Raw genomic sequence first — 21,614 nt, 5'->3', positions numbered from 1 at the left:
GCGGCGACCAGACATAGGGCAGCAGTGTCATTCTTCGCTCAAGCTAGGGGCTTCCGGGATCCCACTAATACCTTTATGATACGCAAGGCTTTAAGGGGATGGCGCCGTATTCAGGGACACCAGAAGGATAAGAGGAAGCCCATGGGGTTGGCCCGGCTAACAGCCTTACTGGGCATGCTGGAGATTGTTTGTAACTCGGAGTGGGAAGTGCTTCTTTTTAAGGCGGCATTCTCCCTGGCATTTTATGGGGCACTGAGAATTAGTGAACTTGTGGCAGGATCCAAGTCTGACATACTAGGTGGCTTGCAGAAGGCTGGGGTGACGATAAGGGGTGACACCATGTGGGTGATTATCCAGAAATCAAAGACCGATCAAGAAGCTAGGGGTCACACCATAGTTCTGCAACGGGCCCCCGCCAACCCGTGCTGCCCGGTGAGGCACGTAGAATCACTCATGGGACTATTGGTCGGTTCAGCAGGCAGGGCGTTGCTCTGTCACGCCGACGGGAGCCCCTTGACCAGGTATCAATTCAGGAGAGTGTTCGAAATAGGGGTTACAAAAGCGGGTCTTGACCCTAGAGATTTTGGATCTCATTCCTTCAGGATTGGGGCAGCAACTGAGGCGGTGGCGGGGGGCCTCCCGGTGGAAAGAGTGAAGACAATTGGGAGGTGGTCGTCAGACTGCTATAAACGTTATGTTCGGATTGACATGCTATGATTACTTGTCACTCACGCTTGGTCTCTTTTCCGCTCTCTTACAGTTTCTCAGACCTGTTACGCAGGGGAGGAATTTGTCGTCGGGCACCGCCAATATTCATCGGCACGGAGCGGCGAACAGGAAACAACAAAGAACAATGTCTGGATTGTCGGTCATTCATATGTGAAGCGAGCGGAATGTGTCTTCCTGTCAGGTGACAAGAAGGAAAGGGCGGCACAACTAGGGTTGAATATCACGTTCTTTGGCAGAGGAGGGTTGTGTCTTCACGAGTTTAGGGGATTCTTCCAAGGGCTGTTAGCACGCCAGCAGTCTCCACCGTCAGTGGTGATACTTCACCTTGGGGAGAACGACTTGGCAACACTGGGCAGGCGCATCTTGATTGAGGAGATTATCTCAACAGCGGGTTGGATAGCTAGGACCTGCCCCGGGTGCACACTAGTATGGTCACAACTCATACCTCGACTTCAGTGGCGGGGGGGTCATTCGGTCAGGGCGTTGAATCACTCGGTAAAGAGGATCAACACACGGTTGGATAGGTTGTTTCGAACCCCCGTGTTACAGTCAATACCTCATGGGTGCATCTGGGGTCACAAGTATTACTTGAAGGATGGGGTTCATTTGACAGAAGAGGGTAATGTCCTATGGTCTGACAATATCTGGGCTTGGCTAGAGGGCTGGGATAGGAGGAGTGTGTCCTTAGGCAGGGGCTAGAGGGGGAGGCCAGATCGTCGGTTAACAATACTGGCCTGTGGCGGTAAGGTCATTATCGGTGAGCACATATTTGAGGTCTGAGGGGGCGGGCATCATCCTATGGAGGTTCCCGCCCGGGGGGAGGGGCCTGCGGGCCACTCCCAGTACTCCAGGGGCAAGGTAATATGCAAAGGAGCGCGGGTAGGAGTAGTTCACGCTTTCCTTAGGCTGGTAGCCACCCCGCGCGCGTGGACTCATGACGCCACCGGCGCAGAGTAAGGGCCCTCCTTTAATGGGTAAATGGAGTTTAGGGCGTAGACCGGGCAATTCCCGGGGTAACACTGCGCATGCGCACTTCTAGGGGGGAGGCGCAGCTTGTAGGACCTGACACCGGTAGTGACCCTGCCATATGGCCAGAAATGTACAAAAATCAAGTGTAGGATGTTTAGTTTAAGCTAGGAACAACTTGTATTAGAGTTTTGTTAAGGTCAGGCTCTCAAACTTGTTGATAACAATTGTATAACTGAATGTCCTGCTGATTTTTGTATTCATTGTTGATTATGCAATTAAAAACCTTTTTTAATTTCATACTTTAATAAATACGGCCGGGCGACTAGCGCCCGCCTTCCAAAAAGTAAAACACGTCTCGTGTCCACGTTCCTGGGTGTTGGGTGCCGGATTGGGGGGGAGGCGGCAGCTAGTCGCTGACCATGTGAAAAGGGGGGGCCCTCGGCCCCCCCGCACGCATGGCGGCGCGGCGACCGTCTCACCCCCTTTCCCCTCGTGTCCTTCGACGGTGGGGGCGTGCCCTGGGGGCGCGGCCCACCGCCGATTGGCCGGCGCCCCTCCTGACCCGGATTCAATGGAGTGGTTCCGGGTCGGGGGGGGCGGGCGATAGGAGGGGCCACCCGGCCCCTCGGGAATAAGAGGTAGGGAGCGCCCAGGAGACCCCCTTGTCCCTGGACGCTCCCTCGCTGAACGTTGTGCCCCGCGTTCGGGGCTTCTTTGTTTCCCACCCACCATCCCTTGGTACAAAGTTTAAGCAGCGTTATGTCCGGTTTAATGGTAAGTTTCAAAGGTATGGATCGCGGGAGAGAGTAGGCTGTTGTTGTATTTTGTGATCTGTTGTTAGGACTTTTTCCCCTTGGTAGAAAAGTGATGTGTGAAGTGAACTGTATTTGAAGATATGTGTCTTTAGGCCTTTTTTCCCTTTGTAGCTATACGTTGATATTGTGATTTTGAGTAACATGAGTGAACCGAATTGTAATTTTATGCCATGTGTCGTTAGGCCTTTTTCCCCTTTTAGCTATGCGTGGATACTGTTATTTATTAGCCAGTGTAGTTGTCCTTTAGAATTTTTCCATAGGTCGTCGTATTTATTAGGTATGGGGCATGCGGTAAGGTCATTATCGGTGAGCACATATTTGAGGTCTGAGGGGGCGGGCATCATCCTATGGAGGTTCCCGCCCGGGGGGAGGGGCCTGCGGGCCACTCCCAGTACTCCAGGGGCAAGGTAATATGCAAAGGAGCGCGGGTAGGAGTAGTTCACGCTTTCCTTAGGCTGGTAGCCACCCCGCGCGCGTGGACTCATGACGCCACCGGCGCAGAGTAAGGGCCCTCCTTTAATGGGTAAATGGAGTTTAGGGCGTAGACCGGGCAATTCCCGGGGTAACACTGCGCATGCGCACTTCTAGGGGGGAGGCGCAGCTTGTAGGACCTGACACCGGTAGTGACCCTGCCATATGGCCAGAAATGTACAAAAATCAAGTGTAGGATGTTTAGTTTAAGCTAGGAACAACTTGTATTAGAGTTTTGTTAAGGTCAGGCTCTCAAACTTGTTGATAACAATTGTATAACTGAATGTCCTGCTGATTTTTGTATTCATTGTTGATTATGCAATTAAAAACCTTTTTTAATTTCATACTTTAATAAATACGGCCGGGCGACTAGCGCCCGCCTTCCAAAAAGTAAAACACGTCTCGTGTCCACGTTCCTGGGTGTTGGGTGCCGGATTGGGGGGGAGGCGGCAGCTAGTCGCTGACCATGTTCAATACTAGCAGTGATGCTGCGAGCGGCCCCATCAGACTGAAGACGTAATTCTGATCCCAAGATGGAGGACATTTAAGAACTACGTGCAGCAGCCTCCCCCTGCTCTTTGCTGGTTGTGACAGTCAGCCTCCCATGCGAATGGTTCTGTTTCCAAGCTAACAACCCCTGCACTCTATAGGGTCAGAATATTCTCTTTGAAGCATTCTCACTGCACTGAGGGCCACTTACCTGCTTCTCCTCCATAGATTTACATTAGAATTTTCAAGTCAATTTGCAATACTTCCTTTAGGTGGTGGGTTTGAAGAGGTGGTTTAGTGCTCAGCATCTTTGGTCTCTGTAACAGCGGCGTTCACTGCTAAGCTAACTGCAGAACTGGGGCAGTCTTTCATGTCAGGCTGTGACACAGAATCAGTCCTCTGTGCTGTTTCTAAGTGAAGTAGGCCACTGGGTTAGGCGGGCAAATCCTGGCTCTTGGTTCATTTATTTTGAAAGGGAAAAGTATGGCACAAATGCAGATTCATTGACAAGAGGACAGGAATGCCTTATTATACCAGATATAGGGCCATAGGGCATCATGTTATGATGTCAATAGTGTATAGTAACAGCCACATTGTGGCAGAACAATCTCGACCTTTCTTTTGCATCTTCGTCACTTGCATTGCTTTTTTTCACAACCGAGGTGAAAAAAGATCTACTCTTTGTACCAGGCAATAGCTCCGAGTGGATATTGACCATAAATATATAAACTGTATTTGTGTTGTTAATCTTACATCACTTTCCATACGCAAAGCTGACTGCTCCTCCAGCCCAACTCCCCTGAGAGTCACTGTACAATTGCCAGTGTGTGAGCTCTGCTGTAATACCGAGTCTCCTGTGATGCAGGGATGACAGGCATGACTTGTCAGAAGGATTGCTGAAATGTGAGAAATGGTGGCTATTTTCTGCTCAGATCTGGTTGAGGATGGTTCATAGCTGATGGTGGGTGTGTGGAAAAGTGAGATGGGGAAACTATAATTGGGAGCTGCGTCAAGTTGGAGAGGGGTCACCGCAAACCTCCTGTGAAAGAGCAGGAGACAGGCAAAACAATGGAGAACTTGCACCAAGCAGAGCAGGGGTCAGCTCTCAGGTCTTAAACCTGAGAAGAGGGCTGATGGAAGGAGAGCGAGGGGCAACTGCAGCTGGAGACGTGGCTTAGGGGTGATGAACAAATGAGAAGGGCAGAGGGAGGGAGGAAGGAAAAGAATTACTCGTAGGGCACGATTCACAAAGAGCCTCGGCACTCGTGGCACAGGCCCGCACTCGTTGCAGGTGGGCCTGCACTCGTGGTAAAGGCCTGCACTCGTTGCAGGGTGCCCACACTTGTGGCAGAGGCCCTCACTTGTGGCAAAGGCCCCGCACTCGTTGTAGGAGGGCCTGCACCTGTGGCAAAGGCCCCGCACTCGTGGCACATGCCCACACTTGTTGCAGGTGGGCCTGCACTGGTGGTAAAGGCCTGCACTCGTTGCAGGGTGCCCACACTTGTGGCAGAGGCCCCGCACTCGTTGTAGGCGGGCCTGCACTTGTGGCAAAGGCCTCGCACTCGTGGCAAAGGCCCGCACTCATTGCAGGGGGCCTGAACTCGTTGCAGGGCGCCCACACTTGTGAGAAAGGCCCCGCGCTTGTGGCAAAGGCCCCGCACTGGTTGTAGGTTGGCCTGCACTTGTGGCAAAGGCCCGCACTCGTGGTAAAGGCCCGCACTCATTGCAGGGGGCCTGAACTCGTTGCAGGGCGCCCACACTTGTGAGAAAGGCCCCGCACTTGTGGCAAAGGCAGGGCACTCGTTGCAGGGGGCCGGCACTCATGGGTGGACCTCCGGCCTCCAATTTCTCATTGCAGAGGTCTGGCCATGAGTGAAGGCCCCCCGCCACGAGTGTGGAAGCCCTTCGTGAATCCACCCCTCAGTCTTTAATGTGTGCTGGTAGTTGCAAATGGTGAGCCGAAGCACTCACTTTCAGGTCTTCCAATAGCCAAGACCTTTTAATTTAACTAACATTATATGTATAATATACTTATGTACAAGTACCTTCAGCCAGCCTTCTGCATCCATTGGTCTGGTATTGAGTTATTCACATTTTTCTCCCGCCCAGTAGGGGCATAGATAGGGTCAACCACTTCCGCCATTGGCTAACTTCATTGAGAGTGATGGCATTTTGACATTCACAAGGAACACACCCACAAACAAAGTAGTTCCCTTCAGAGACTACTGCAGCAATATGTGCTTTTTGACACACCCCAAAAAAAATTCTTTTAGCGATTTCTTTTCAGAGTGATGATGTCACTGGTTGTTTCCACAAACAATAATAAAGTTTTCAAAAACCATGACAAAATAAGCATTAACAAAGAGGCTGGCAGTCAACGCCACACCTATTGGCTTTGCCAATGCTTGTTGTGGAATTAGACAATCCAGAGCAAGCAAGAGAATTACAGAAACGGAAGAACAAAAGAGAAAGACACTGGCACAGTGTCACAGAAAGAAAGCACGGATGAAAAGGAACCGGCAAGAGTGAGATAAAAAGAGAGGAAGTCTAGGGTAGGTGCAGCTAGACAGGGGCATACTCCTCCCTGCCGCTTTAGCAGCTTAAGCAGGGGCTCCCACCGGGCCTGATAAGCTGATGAACAGAGTTCTCATAAACATTAGTTAATTGTTGATGGGCCCCCTATGTCTGCAGACAAAATGCGGATACATTGCACCGCTACCAAGTACCAGGAGAGAAGGTTGTGAGCTTTCAGAAGGCATGCTCAGGGAAGGGAATACATATTTAAAAAAAAGTTGAATAGTAGAAAATGCAGAGAGAGTAACACATTGGAAAACAAAGAGCATGACAGAAAAATATATAAAATAAAAAGATAAGAGAAAAAAGGTCGGTAGATCCAAAAGGGAAAACAGAACAGAAGGCGAAAGGAAGGGTGACAGAAAGGAAGGACACACACAGAGAAAGATGGAAGAAAGGTGAAAGGTAGGATGAAAGGGTAAATGCATGACTGGATGGAGTGAGAGGGTTGACTGATGAAAGTGTGCATGCATGGGAGTATTGAAGAATGCACAGATGAAGAAGAGTGAATGAATGGATGGTTAAAAGATAGATGGATACATGAACATATGGATGAGTGGATGGGTGAAAACATGAATGGGGCAATGGGTGTGTATATGTAAAGGTGAAAGTATGGACAGATGGATGGATGAATAGATAGAAAGCAAAATTGATGGTGAGCCTGAATGCGAATGAAATGAACTCTTCTTAGGAAGATTGCCTTGGCTCGCTTCACGCGCTCTGTGTGATTTGAGATATGTTTCAAGTGGGGGGTATTTTAATTTTCTGGCTACTCCCTTGCAGATAACGTTTTGGCGTGGAATCAAAACTAAGCAGGCATGGTATTTGGCAGCAGCCTCCTACGAAACCCTTTGAGCCACTGCACTTATTTTTTAAATAATTTAGCACAGACCGTTTTCAATGTTCATAGTTTCTCGTAGATAAACCTTGTCAGTTCTATGAACACAGACAGCTATTTTGTTCAGTCCACCTGTCCGCTGTCTTTGGACAATAACATCTTGCAGGCACGGTAGCAATGATGCAATGTGTTAAGATATGGAATCTGCAAGCTAATTCATTTGTTACCTAATGAAAGCAAAGTCTTCTTTCGTGTGCTTATTACAATGCATTCTGTTTCTATACAAAATGTCAGCTTAAGATGTCAGCACTAGCGCTTTGAGGACATCACAGAGGGTGTCTGACTATCATCCTCTTTTGTTTAAAGATACAGAGGATTCTTCATGTGTTGCTGTAAGGAACACCAGAATGAGATGTTACCCGAAGAACATGAATAGTTTAGCTGTGGAGATAAAGACATGTTGAATTCCTTCCATCAATCACTTTGTTAGAAATTTGGCAGAAGAGTACAGTTACTGCAAGTTCCCTCTTAATTCCAATGGTGTTAGTAATTCACATTCCTCTTGGGACCCTGAGGGCTCCACATGTAAATACCTGGTAACTCTATTCCCCGAAGTTACTGATACTCCGAAATACAGGGCAGAACATATGGGTTTTATATGTCTAGGTTAGTTATTGAGAGGAATGTGAGGAACACCTTGTGGTAAATAATCCTTAGGTGGAGCTTTTGACAACATGTGAACTTTGCCTCTGACTGCTCAAGTGGGGCGTTGGCAGGGCTCACTGTAAGTGTAGAGCAGCTCCATGTGTGTGCTAGACAGGCACCAATCATAAGGCCTACTGATGGGACAGTACATGTATGTATGAGGTGACAATGACACTGCAGTCAAGCTAGCCTGACTGATGAGGGGTGAAACCCCGAAAAAGGGCCTAGGATGCTTGTTTCCAGTCCAGGGAGGACCTGGCTTGGGAGTCCGGGTTGCACTGTTCCCATGGGGAACAAGGTCAAGGCTGATTTGCATATGGCTGGGTCTAAACTGGAATGGCATGGGGAGCAAAACAAGAATGGACTTAGGCCCAGCTCGCTGTACAGGGGTAAATGCATGACATTGTTCAGCATTCAGAACATCAATTTTTTTTTTGCATTTGTCACCTCGAGTGGGACAGGTATGCCCAGACGTGGGTCCTGTGCTCTCCATGCCACTGAAGTCAAGCTAGCCTGGCTGATGAGGGCTGAAACCCTGAAACCGGTCCTAGGATGCTTGTTTCCAGTCCAGGGAGGACCTGGCTTGGCAGTTCAGGCTGGACTGTTCCCATGGGGAAAAGGGTCACAACTGCCTTGCATGCGACTGGGTCTAAACTGGAATGGCATGAGGAGCAAAAAAACAAAGGATTTAGGCTCAGATCTCTGTACTGGGGTGAATGTATGACATTGTTCAACATTCTGTCTATCAATTGTTCTTTTTGCATTTGTCACCCCAAGTGGGACGGGTATGACCAGACGTGGGTCCGGTGCTCTCCATGCCACTGGAGTCAAGCTAGCCTGGCTGATGAGGGTTGAAACCCCGAAACCGGTCCTAGGATGCTTGTTTCCAGTCCAGGGAGGACCTGGCTTGGTAGGTAAGGCTGGACTTTTCCCATTTGCATATGGCTGGGGCTAAACTGGAATGGAATGGGGAGCATAAAACCGATGGATTTAGGCCCAGATCTATGTACTGGGGTGAATGTATGACATTTTTCAGCATTCTGTTCATCAATTGCTATTTTTGCATTTGAGATGAGAATGAACCTGAATTTAACACGGTGCACAGTAGACCTCAGTAATCCAACACTGTACAATAAAACATAAACCATCACTGGATAAAAATACTCTTTGGAAGTGCAAACTAGGTTTACTTCTTGACTCAGTATAAATGCTGCAGCACGGGAACACTTTAGGCTATTCTCCATTATTACATGGGAAACACATTGATCAAGTGAGCTCCTCTTCTGAAAGCAAAGTACCCAAGTGGGACTTATTGTTGAGAGCTTGAAGAAAGCTGTGCCATGATTCATACGGACAGAAAGGGTATCAGTGTTGTAGACAATTGTTCTCATTGTTAGTGGCTTGTAATATCTATTAGGTAGAGTGTAGGCAATGGTGGGGTATTAGGCTCGTAAGGTCTCATCACTGAGCTGTTAATAGGAAGACTGACGGCTGAGTGGATCCTAAATCATTACTTACAGCTTTCTTTCCCACAGGAGTTAATTCACTTACAGGACAGACGTTTTTCTTTGTAACTTACGTCCAGGAAGACCAAAAGGTCCAGGCCACAGGCGGAGAATCTTTTCACACATGGATTTTGATTGGGGCCTTTAGGTTTAGACTTGCTGAAATGGAGATATTTTCTCCCTAAAACCAGTGGTTGGAATGCCAAATTGACACCAAGGTTTCTTCCACCAATAATGTCCCCTTCTGGCTCACTGTAGTTTTTAGGCACAGTTTAGCAAGGAAGCACGTGTATGGACAATAAATATGTGTTCAAAGGGGCATGACCAGGTCCTTCCTCAGCACAGTAATTGACTGATAGGAAAACAGAATGCTATGCTTACGCTTCAGCACCTTGGAGGCATCCTCGCTGCAGTCTCTTTTAAGAGACATCCAGAATTCGACATGGAAACAATCAGTGAAAGTGTTACTGAAAGAAGAGATACATTTTAAAGGCCACGATTGCTCATCAAGGCCATAAAATTGTGGCTTAAAGGAACTTTGGCATTTGACGGATTGCATGGATAATGATTTGCCTCACTTTGCCTTTTCTTTTTCTGGAACTCACTCTTTATGTCTTCTCAGTAGCCAGCTTACTAATAGCAGCAGCAAATTAGTGATCTGGTATGTGACAGCAACTGATTGGACAGGATGCAAACAGTGTATCTGACTATTCTACAGCCTTTGGTGGTCATACATACTGCCTCACTACCCTCACACAAATCAACAGTAGTAGTGTAATGGGTGTACCATAAAAGTATCAAATAAACACTTGTGCTTCATTTAGGATTTTTAAATTAATGCCCTTTTTTGTGACTTTCCATGGACATATTGGGATCTGATCTTCCTTTTCATCAATTTACTAATGTATGACCTTATTTACATTACTGTATTGCTGTCAAATATTTATTCAGTTGATTTACTGCTATCTGAGCCACAATTCACAATGACATTGATATCTGGTCTTTAATTCCATTTTTTTTATGCCTGTTCTTCTTTTCGAAATATTTTTAGATTCCCTTCATATTTTCATTGATGTATTAAGGTGTCTCATATTTTCTGTGAAGTCATTGATGTCTTTCTTTTCGGTGTACTTAATTTAGTAATTTTAAATGTTCTTTTCGGTGAATTCATTAATGTCTGTACTTTATTTCTGTGCATTTTTGGTGCAATGTCTAGTTTTCACTGGTCTATTAATGCCTGTGCTTTTGTTCTGGGAATTCATTGATATCTGGTCTTCCTTTTCATGTATTTTTGATGTTATGTCTTCTTTGCATTCATTAAGTAATGCCCGATCTCCGTTTCTGTTAAGTATTCTTTCGCATTGATTTATTAATTCCTGGACTACTTTTTGGAGAATTTGTTAATATCTGGTCTTTTTCCCATGTTTTTTTGTTTTAACTTAATTTCCATAGATTTTTGATGTATGTGAATTTCCTTAGTGACTGATCCTGCTTATTAGGATCCACGGTTTTCTATTCAATGGGAAACTAGAATTCTGATTTAAAACCGAAACTAGCCATAATATATGAACCACGGCATGCTGCAACAATCGCATTGCAGTACATTCAATAAAATTTTCATTTCCCATGTCTCATTTTTCTGTTACTTTCAACTCAGATGTGGTTGGTACCTCTGGTGTGCAGACGCATCACCCAGATGTCCAATATGTTTGCATATTTTGGGTACCATACCTTTGATGGGCGGTACCGAATGATTTTACATGCTGCAACAAGCCATGTTTGAAAATAAAGTTTTGAATGTTAGAGTGACCACAGAGAGCATTGGTAATCGGCCTTATTTCAAGGCAATAAATGGGTGAACCCTCTTATCCACCCTCGAAGTCTCTAGAGGAGCTGTGTTAAATAACTTAGAGACTATACCAAATACAACTTGCCACAGTTTGGGATAACTCACAGAAAATACCAATGACAACTTACCAAAGGATATAACAATTAGAATTACAATGGCAAGAAAGACGGGTGAAAAAAGATGTACGTTTGATTACTTGACATACTTAAACTAGTGAATATCCAGTCATCGCAGGTTCTTGCTATGTGTTTGCCTTAACTTTTGCATATATCCTGCTCCAGAGCAAGTTAAACTGTCTGGTCCCAGGTGACAAACGTGAAGCTGACGCTGGCTATTTTGAACTGTGCGGTAAAGGAGCTTGTGCGAAGTAGTAAAAGTGGGACTAGTGAGATCAAATCACTCGTCACCCACTAGCAATCTAGCTTAGGATTTTAAGAGTTGAGAAAACCTATGGTTAAGGCAGGAAAATACAGGGGAAGAGTGTTGCCAATGTTCGACCTGAAAATTGTCATTTTTTGGTGCCTCATTCACAACGTGCTGTAGAAAAATGGTCATCGCGTTATCAGCAAGTGAGGAGGCAATGTTCAAAACTGAGAGGATGGATAACCATCTAGAAAGGGGAGGTCCGATGGAGAAGAGACAAAGGCCAACAATTCAGCCTTTTTAGGGTTATGTCTGAGGCAAAGAGGGGAGATAGAGAACTGGAGGATTGTTCACAAGGTACTTGTGGGTACATTTGCATGTCATCTCCACTCTGGAGCCACACATTAATTCAGCAATTCACCAAGAAACTCCTGGTAAGCGTTGAATATATATTGGGGGCCATGATGGAACCATGAGGGACTGAGCAATGTGACAGGAAGGGGTGGGACATGAGAGGAAGCCATTATTTGTGACTTGATGTGAGAGGTTATCCAGTAGTGTGAAGAAGCAATGTAGAATCTTGTGCTCAAATCTTAGATGGGAAGTCTGGTCATCAATAATACCTTGAAGATCAACTGTGTCGCAAGCTGTGAATAAACCCAGGAGGATCGAAATGAAAGAAACTTCTTTGGCAGGAAGTCATTTGGAATTCTCAACAGGGTGGTTTCAGTTATGTAGCATCTTCTGAAGACAGATTGGATTACATTTAGAAGTTGATTGCCTGAGATGCATAGTTTTATTTCGAAGAACACACATTGCTCAATTACCATGGAAGGGGAGACCCGCAATGGGTCTACCGTTATAAAGGTCATCAAGAACCGCACTGATTTCCATTTCACCTCATCAATTTCTTAGGTCCTGAGCAAAACGACTCAAAGATAGAGTGGAATTAGCAAATTCAGTCCATTAGGGAGCAATAGATGGATGAAAGCTACGCTCAACAAGGATAATATTGGGTCAGTCAAGAAGCTCACTTAACTACTGCAGTGCCCAGAAGGATGTGATAATGAGACACTGGTTCAAAAGAGTGCCATTTGGAATTTGTCATCTTGAAAATAGTATAGGGGCACTCGAATAGATTGGTCACTGTCTGAGTAACACCAGATAGGTTTGCTTTTTCATTAAAGTGTGAACCAAATACTTTGTTTTTAGCAGATTGATTTCAAACATCAAGCAAGGCCCTTTTTTACAAGCATTCCCTGACACTGCTGACTAGCTGTCTTTGACAGTTTCTAGTACAATGTGTCTAGTTCCTTAGATAGACAGTTTGGTTTCAGGAATATCCTTTCTTAGGATCTACAAGAAGCTCTAAGACAGAAAGAAGATGTTCAGAGGGGCTCTGAGGAAACTTTCTTTCAGCCAACTGCACACACTTTCTTTCACCTTAGCGATGCAATTTGGGATTTTAACCCCTTCGACGCTGATGACGAGCTGGGCTCGTCATGAGGTAGCCTCCTGCTACGCTGATGACGAGCCCAGCTCGTCACGTAAAGTGCGCTTTCGCAAATCTCAGCGTACGGGCGGAATTCCGCCCGCACGCATGCGGTTAAAGTTTAATTTTAAGGGGGTAGTGCTAGACACTACCTCGTTATAGTAGGATGTGAGAGATTTTACTTCAGTCCAGGTCAGGGATTGGAGTGGCCAGATGAAGAGAATCCAAACAATTAATTGATGCCAAATTCTGGTATCTCATGTCCAGATAGAGAGTTTTCTAGACTGTCTAATGATGCCAAGTGCCTTAACAACAAGCAAGAAGGGAATTTGAAGCTGATCGGACCAATCTACAGGTTGTGGAAGTTTGGATTTGGGACCTTATTAGAGATTATCATGTCAAGTATGGAACCTTTGATGTGGGCAAGTTTAGAGAAATGTTTAATGGGGTTGTTGTTCTTAGAAAAGAAGTCAGAAGTGAGGTATTCTTGGGATTTTTATCTGCTGAATAAGTATTGTTGGAGGGAGAAATTTCTGAATGTTTATGAAGTCAATGTCTAGTTTGGTAGGCATGTTGTTGTCATCTACAGGTGGTAAATAAGGTGAACTCTAGAGCAGGATGAGGGATAATATGGAGGGACTATATTTGTCTTCAACAACCAGCCTTTCAAAGGAAAAGTATAGCGACAATTAATATAGCCTCATAAATGGAGCATTTTTAAGTTGTACAAGAGCCCCGAGTTTCAATCATAGCTTTCTCCCTTAAGAAATTGTGTGATCCTGGAAAAATCACTGCACAGCTAAGCTAGGTTTCTATTTTCTGCCAAAGATAAGAGAATATATATACATAATAATCATGAATATTAGATTCTGTTTAAAAAGGTGGACAAAATTCAGAAATGTCGTGTTTTGACTTGAGAAATTAAACGCAACAGACACTTAGGTATACGTTTAGAATATTGTGACCTTTGCTCCATGGTATGTAAAGGGTAAGAGCACATTGGGCAAGAAATCTCATTACTGGGGCAGCAGAGAAAAGTGTGTTGTCAGGTCAAGAGCAGTTACTCAGTAACCACTCACCAACCAGCGTTCATTACTTGATGGTAGCCCATGCTGTATTTTTAAGAGTGTGTCTTTGAACTACTTAAACATTACCCTTTTTAACTATCATTCTAATGCAAATTGCAGGTCTTGCTTGATTATATGGTTCTCAAGACTATGGTGCAGTCCCTGAAAAAACATATGTGCAATGAGGCACGAGCATCTCAATTTCCAACTCGCCACTGTGACTAGCCTGTACTTGATTTGCATGCAAGCAAACCCCACACCCCAATGGTCTGAACTGCCTGCATCACAGAAGGCTTTTTAGACTTTTTGGGGTTAATTATGCTAAAATGTGCACCATTTGTCACTATTTCTAGAAAGCTTTAAGGCATGTCAGAGAATACGGTACTTCTAGGGAGACACGTCATGAAAGAACTGGAATCTTTCATTGTGCTTTTTATGCAGATTAATGCGAAAATCGCACTTTTTTTGCCCCTGTTTAAAACAATATCACTAGGGTGGCGGGAGGTTGGGCTGCTCATTGAATTTCAGGGTGGGTGGTGAACCCCACTACTTTCAACGACCACTGGCTGCTGCTGGTCATCCAGAAAATCTGGAAATCCACCTAAAGCCTGCCTTTTAGCCTCGCCCTTAACCCCTCCCATTCAGCAACCTCTCACCACTAGCTGCTGAGTACCTGCACTTCTTTTTTTCCCGTTGAAAGCATTAATTACATGCAGAAGTAATCACCTAAATGCAAGTAACTCCTGATGTAAAATGGAGGGGTCAACACATTAAAATCATGACTTCGTCCAGTGTGTACATTTCAAACTTTTTCCCCGGCCACATCTAATTTTTCTGTTTCGGTTAACAGGTACCTCTAATTCTGCGCCACCATTAATGCAGGAACAGTATCGAGCTGCCCAGGAATGAACTTCTGTTTTGGGTCATGTTTCTTTAAGAGTCTGTGTCGGAGGGTCCTTGATGCTGTAACCAGACCCGTGCAGAGGGTGAAGATTTAAAAAGGTGGTGTAACCACAACACTGGCCGCCTGCCTGCCTCACGAGAGCACAGGGGAGCCCATTCTATGCACTGCCAAGCTGCCGTATTACACATAATAGAAGCGTAATGTATATAGTACTGCCTCACTAAATGCCCTGAGGAATCCTCGTGCCAGAATGGCTTTCCATTCAAATTATAATGATAGAGTATACGACTGATCTGCTTTAAAATATCCACCCGAATTACTTTGTGACTAAGGAAATGTCTATTGGTGTTGTTTTAAAACATGCACGGCCCCTCAGAATGGAAGTGCCACTGAATATGTAAGATCACTCACCGCACTAAAATGCAAAGTCACACATTATAGCGCACCCTCGGCTGTCAAGTCTGAGCGTTGGCTGCTAATGCACCATTTACAAATTGAAACATCTGGAGTGGCAGCGGCATGTGAGCTGCTCCATGGAGACTTGGGGGCTCCCGGCAGGCTGCTACAATGTAACACACTAGGATTCCCCGCACTCCAATACATTTCACTGGGATCAGGAGTCAGTGCCCATTGGCTACTCTGGAGACAGTGTAAGTCAGTGAGATGAGGACATTGAGTGTTAGATTCAGTAATAGGTGCAGGGCTTAAAGTGGGAAAAAAACTGGGGGTGCTCTAAAAGGGGCGGAGCAAACCTTGGAGGGGTGTGGCCTATCTAAGTAGGGGCATGGTCTAAATAAAGATAACTAGTGTAGCAGTACCCCCTGCTCTGACAAGCCGTCAGCTCTAGGACTCCTCAATGCCCCCTCCGCCCCCTCTGTGCGGCAGCCCAGGTTGACAGCTTCCCGGGCGCACACACAGTCGCACCCGAGTACTTCACAGGTCTTTAAAAGAACATTTGCATGTTAATGATTCTTTGTAATTTTTTTCACTCCTTCTTGGAGCCCCTGCATCTCCACACTTCCTACTACTGTGCCCACGGGCGTTTTGTTCAACAGTGCTCCCTCCTCCCCTTCGTCACCCTGTGGGTATACCAGTGGGTGCTTGTCGCCAGGACACTGAATAGTCCCCTCTGTGGCTTTAACACTTGCGGTAAACACACCGAGAGGCTTGTGGTGTTCCAAACAACAGGGCGATGCTGCAGGCCAGCGTCGCAGCGAACGAAATCAGCTTGCTGTTCTCACACTTGCAAAATAGGGCTGTCACATCCTCGTTATGATGCGGTCACATAAAAATTTCGTTCTGTGCAAATACGTTTGTAATATTTCACGTCTAACTTTTTTTTGACTGGACTTTTACAAGCAAGTTTCCCATGATCAGAAGCAGCGTCGGATTGGTTACGCGGGCATTCGGGCAATACCCAAGGGGCCGGTGTCCGAGTGCTGCTGTGGGCCTCTTTTTTTTAGCAGTCTGGGGGGCCATTTGGGCGCCGTCTCTATTTTTCGAATGCCTCCAGCGGCCCAGTAGGTGTCTGAGTGGCATTTCTAGAGGCAGATGGGCGCTCATTACCTCCGTTTAGCAAGAGGTGTCACTCCCTTTGTCTCGCTGGCCGGCCCATTAATGTGTGCACATACTGAGTGGGGGGTGGGGGCCTGAGTAGAAGTGGCCTAACTTGTTTCACCACTGTAAACTAACGCGTGCATTTTTTTTTACCCCCCTCCTAAAGTTTTTTTTATAAGATTACGCCAAAGCAGTGATTTGAGGAGTGATTATGCAAATGTGGGCCGATTTTTTTTTTGGGGCGTGCCCGGGCCGATTTTCAATCCCAATCCAACCCTGATCAGAAGTAAAGTCTGGTCACCCTACCTTTGACCTTTGAGGCCAGAAAATAGAGCCCCTTAGAGACCCGTATCAAGGCCCACCAAAAAAACTGCGGAGGCTCAGACCCCCACAGACCCCCCCACACTTAAAGCCCTGAATAGGTACATCCTGAAGCCTGCGGCGTGAGCATGCGGCAGTTTGAGAAAGATTAAAGTTTTGGCTGCTGGTAGCAATGGCAGCACAGTTCACTCCATGGTAATGAATACTGCGACCTGACCCAGGCGATTCCCGGTGGCTGAGTGAACCGCAGCAGCGGGCACTGGAGTGGTTTCTGCAATGAAGTGAGTTCCAGCAGAAAAACCGAACGCTGTCAAACCCAGGATAAAATCTGAAAATCTACAAAGAGTGGGTGCAACGGTGGAAAAGAAGGAAATCTGTTGCCAAATGCAAAGACGTTGAAGGTCCACAAAGGAAAATAGGTGCAACAAGGTAGCTTTATTCCACAAATCCATAGTGCCCACACCGTCATCCGCTCCCCCTTGCATTTTATATACTTGCCCATATAATGATTACACAGGACACATTGTTATGGGTAAAGAACTGCTGCAGGTTTATTTTCATACAACAAAAAGTATGACGTTTTTGTTGGTTATCTTACGGACGATCCAGGGCAGGCAGCCCCTCGCTGCCCCGTCCGCCTTATGAGCCAGCCGGGACGGTGGGTCGACGCCCGGACAGTGCAGCCTTTGCTGATCCCCATACGGATCACGTGATCATGTCTTATACTCCCGCCCTCCCTTTCAGGGCGGAGCGTGGTGTGGCACACCCCAGTTGGTAAGGCCCCCCAACCGCCCGAAGGACTAACGGGGCGCCGTCGCAGTTTTCCCGGAACCTGTGCAGCGAGGCAGGCAGGCGCAGGACGGCCGGTACAGGGGCCGGACAGGGACAGGCGGGAGGGCAGACGACCGGCAAAGAGGCCGCATGCAGGGCTGCAGGGGCCTAAGTACCCGCCCGCCCCCAATGCGCCCTCCCCCGGATGCACGTCACTGGTGCACCCGGCCGGGGGAGGGGCAGTTGCACTGCCCGAGCCTCCCCCTCCACGAGGACTGACGGAGGTGGGGGGAGGGGGGCTCCGGCTAATGGGACTAAGGGGGCTGCCCTGCTGATGTCCTCAGCTGGTTCAGATGTTCAACCACAACTAACTCGTTACAGTTAGAATCCTCCCTTAGTGTCAGCTGCCTACGTTAGTCGCACATTACAAACAGTAACATAGAATGATGACGTGCAAGAGCACGCTGTCCCAGATTTGTAGTAGTTCAGCTAACTTGCCATGGCTGTTATTAATAAATAAAATGAATGCTTCCATCATTCTGAGCTGCCTGCGCCCCCGGCCTGTAATGTACTAAATTGGAGAACTGTGCAGTCACACAGTCTGACTCTGCTCTGCTCAGTTTTCAGATGCCTGCCGTTAGCACACTTTGTATACTTCAGTGACTTCTAAGCTTTTCTTGATGCTGAAATGGGTGTAATTTCTGATGTGTATTGGTTTCCTTGGTATTTATTGCTTCATTTTGCTTGCATGAAAGTGTCCCTCATAATCGTTGAAATGTCATTCATAATTACACTTAAATTATGAAAATGTCACACATAGCAATCTGAAACCTTAGCAGCTATGACAATAGGTGGTACACCTAAAGCAAACTGCTGAATGACGCTCACCGCGCAGGTCACTCTGAAGAAGGTGAGTCGCAAGCTAGCATGCATCTGGTGGAAAACCAAGCCTGGGCCTGGGCTAACTAAATGTGTTGCTACGTCCCCATAAGTGTGTAACATAACACTTTCAAACAGTACTAAGAACCATGCAACAACAGCAGATCTGTTGTGTAATAAAGCCCCCATAAAGAAGTGGTCCAGATTGAGAAATAACAGGCACAGAAATGCTCCGTGTGATGGATAGGTAGCACAAAATCATTGTGATTTTCTTCAACTCTGAAGTTGCAAAGATCCATGAAAACATTACACATAAACCAGAAGCACACCCCTTCGTTGATATGCCCCACCTATACTACGAGCCTCCTTCCTCGCCTTCAAGGTGGTGAGCACTACATGTGTAGAACAAACAGCACTGAGTCAAACTAGTTAATGGAGCCTGTAAAGCAACCTGGATGATCAAAAATGTATCTCAACACTTGAAGCTTGCCTCACTGTACTACTCAACAGATCCTCAAATCAGAGCAAAGTACCAAAGCCTCTCAAACAAGCACTGGTCACCGGGCTCTTGAAAGAATATGTTTAGGGTCCCTGTAGTTCAACAAACTACCATGAGATTTCCAACCTACCCTTTCCTAGCAAGATCCTTGATCTTAAAAAGTGAGGTTGACAGGTCTCTTGATGATCGAATGCATACTTCTTGTATGGATGTCAATTAGGGGCTGCTGTCCTTTCTGTTTTCATATTGTGCAACTAAACCCATGAGGTAACACAGCACTTTAAAACAAGGGCATATAAAAGTTAGTTATGAACAAGAGCGGCATTTAACCCGTTAACCGCGGTGGTAATTCCACCGTGGTGCGGGCGTTTCCATGCGCGGGTGGGGCCGCGTCAGCCATTGGACGTGTGCAGCACTACGAAGGTAGTGCTCGCGACGGCCAACGGCCGACGGCAGCATGCAACGGGTTAAGCGAAGCAATACACAACAGAGTGGTACAAATGTCTTTAGTGGAAGTACAAAAGAGAATGCAGAAAAGTATGTATGGAAAGTAAATAGAATGCCATTAGCAGCATTCATTACACAGCATAAATAGCAGCATTTAATACAATAGTGTCACTGAAGGTGCTTTCCTGATCAGAGGCAGCTCTTTGGGTTCTGTTATCAATCAATCAATCAATCAATCACGGATTTATAAAATGCAGCAAATCTCCCCTGAGGGTCTCAAGGCACTGGAGTTGCTATCTACACCATGGTGATCTTTCTCATTTGAACCGCCAGGTCTTAAGTCCTTTCCTGAATTGCCAGAGCGATACGGCGATCCTGAGGTGCAGGGAAAGGTTGTTCAGGCTTTGGTCACCAGGGGTGAGAAGAAGCATCCTCCACTGTTGCCTTGGCAGATTCGTGGGTGTCTCTGAGGGAGAGGGAGGCAGAACATAGGTGTCTGTTTGGTTGGTGGAAGGTCATACGTTTGTGGCTGTACGCTGATCCTTCTTTGTGCAGGGCCTTGTATCCCTGGGTCAAAATCTTTAATTGGCAACTCGTCTGGATCTGGAGCCAGTTTAACTTCTTGAAATGGGGTGTGATGTGGGTCCATCTGGGGAGGTCGAGGATGAGTCTTGCTGCTGAGTTTTGTATTGTCTGTAGTTTATCCAGAAGGCGTGCAGTGATACCTACGTAGAGTGTGTTCCTGTAATCCAGCCAGCTGATGACAAGGACCTGCACGACGGTCCTTCAGGTGTTGACTGGGAGCCTCCAGAAGATATTGCGGAGCATGTTTAGGACATGGAAGCAGGCAGGTGAGGCTGTGTTTACCTCTTTCTTCAAAGAATGCCTGCTGTCCAAGATGATGCAGCAGTTGCAGGTGTGGTCTGTCGGGGTGGGGGGTGGGACGAGTAGAGCAGGTCACCATGCATTCCATGGAGAGGGCTTGATCCCATGGATTAGGATTTCCGTCTTGTCCGTGTTGAGTTTAAAACAGTTGTTCTTCATCCAGTCTGTGATGTTCATCATACATCTGTGGAATTTGGCTCTGGTGGTTGAGGGTCTTCTGACGGTAAGAGGATGAGCTGGGTGTCATCTGCAAAGCATTTTATGTTAAATCTGTGCGATTTGACTGTGTTGGCCAGGGGGATCATGTACATGTTGAAGATTGTGAGGCAGAGGGATGAGTCTTGCGGGACGCTGCAGATGATGTTCTTGGGTTCCAAGGTGAATGGTGGGAAGCAGATTCCCTGGGTTCTTCCAGTGAGGTATGAGGCGATCAATTTGAAGTCGTCTCCATGGATTTCGATATGGTGGAGGCTGTTGATCAAGAATCAATGGAAGATGGTGTTGAAGGGGGCTGACAGGTCCAGAAGGATAAGGGCTGCTATTTTGCCATGTTCCAGGAGGGCCCTGACGTCATCAGTGGCTGCGATCACGACTGTTTCGGTACTGTGGCTGCCTTGGAATCCGAATTGAGAGGGATCCAGGAGGTGGTTGTGTTCCAGGTGTTTGATGAGTTGCTGATTGATTGCCTTCTTGAGGACCTCCACTGGAAAGTGGAGCAGGTAGATGGCCAGTAGTTGTTCAGTTCTGCTGGGTTGGCAGATGTTTTCTTCAGGTGGTGCCTCACTTCAGCATGTTTCCAATCTTCTGGGAAGGAGGCTGAGGTGATGGAGGTTTTCAGGACTTTCTTGAGCTTGTCGCCAATCGTCTTGCTCCCGAGGTTCAAGACGTGGTGGGGACAGGGTTTCTGTGGGTGCACAGAGTTCATGATGGAGATTTTGGCTTGAGTTGTGAGAGGGTCCCAATGAATGAGCAGGTGTTCAAGGTTGGTGTTCATGGATGTGAGAAAGCTGTTGCTGTCGAGGCACGGGTTCAACATTTTTATATATGACTGAGCTCTTGTTGTCGAAGAAGTCTGCCAGGGTGTCACACAGTTCTTGGGAGGGGGTGATGTTGTTCCTGGTGGCTGCAGGGTTGGAGAACTCCTTCACAATGGTGAAGGGCTCCTTGATGCGGTTTGTGCTGGCTTCAATACGGTCTGCTAGGGCGTTCTTCTTTGTTTCTTTCAGGAGGTGGAGGTACTGGTTGAGTGCTGTCTTGAAGGTGCTATGGTCTTCTGTCTCTTCGCTGGTGCGCCACCAGCCGCGGCCGGCAGTGGGAGTACCTGCAGGGCAGTGATGTGGGGAGGGGCAGGGTGGGGGTTAGTAATGTATGGATTACGGAGCTTCCCAGGTAAGTAAACATTTAAATAAATAAAACGAATTTTGTTGAGTGCACTGCATCCCCAAATGCGATGCAGTGCGAGCAACAAAATTCATTTTATTTATT

The sequence above is a fragment of the Lissotriton helveticus genome, chromosome 7 (assembly GCF_964261635.1).
Source record: "Lissotriton helveticus chromosome 7, aLisHel1.1, whole genome shotgun sequence".
NCBI classification, from domain to species: Eukaryota; Metazoa; Chordata; class Amphibia; order Caudata; family Salamandridae; genus Lissotriton; species Lissotriton helveticus.
Note: the sequence above shows the minus strand (reverse complement) of the source record.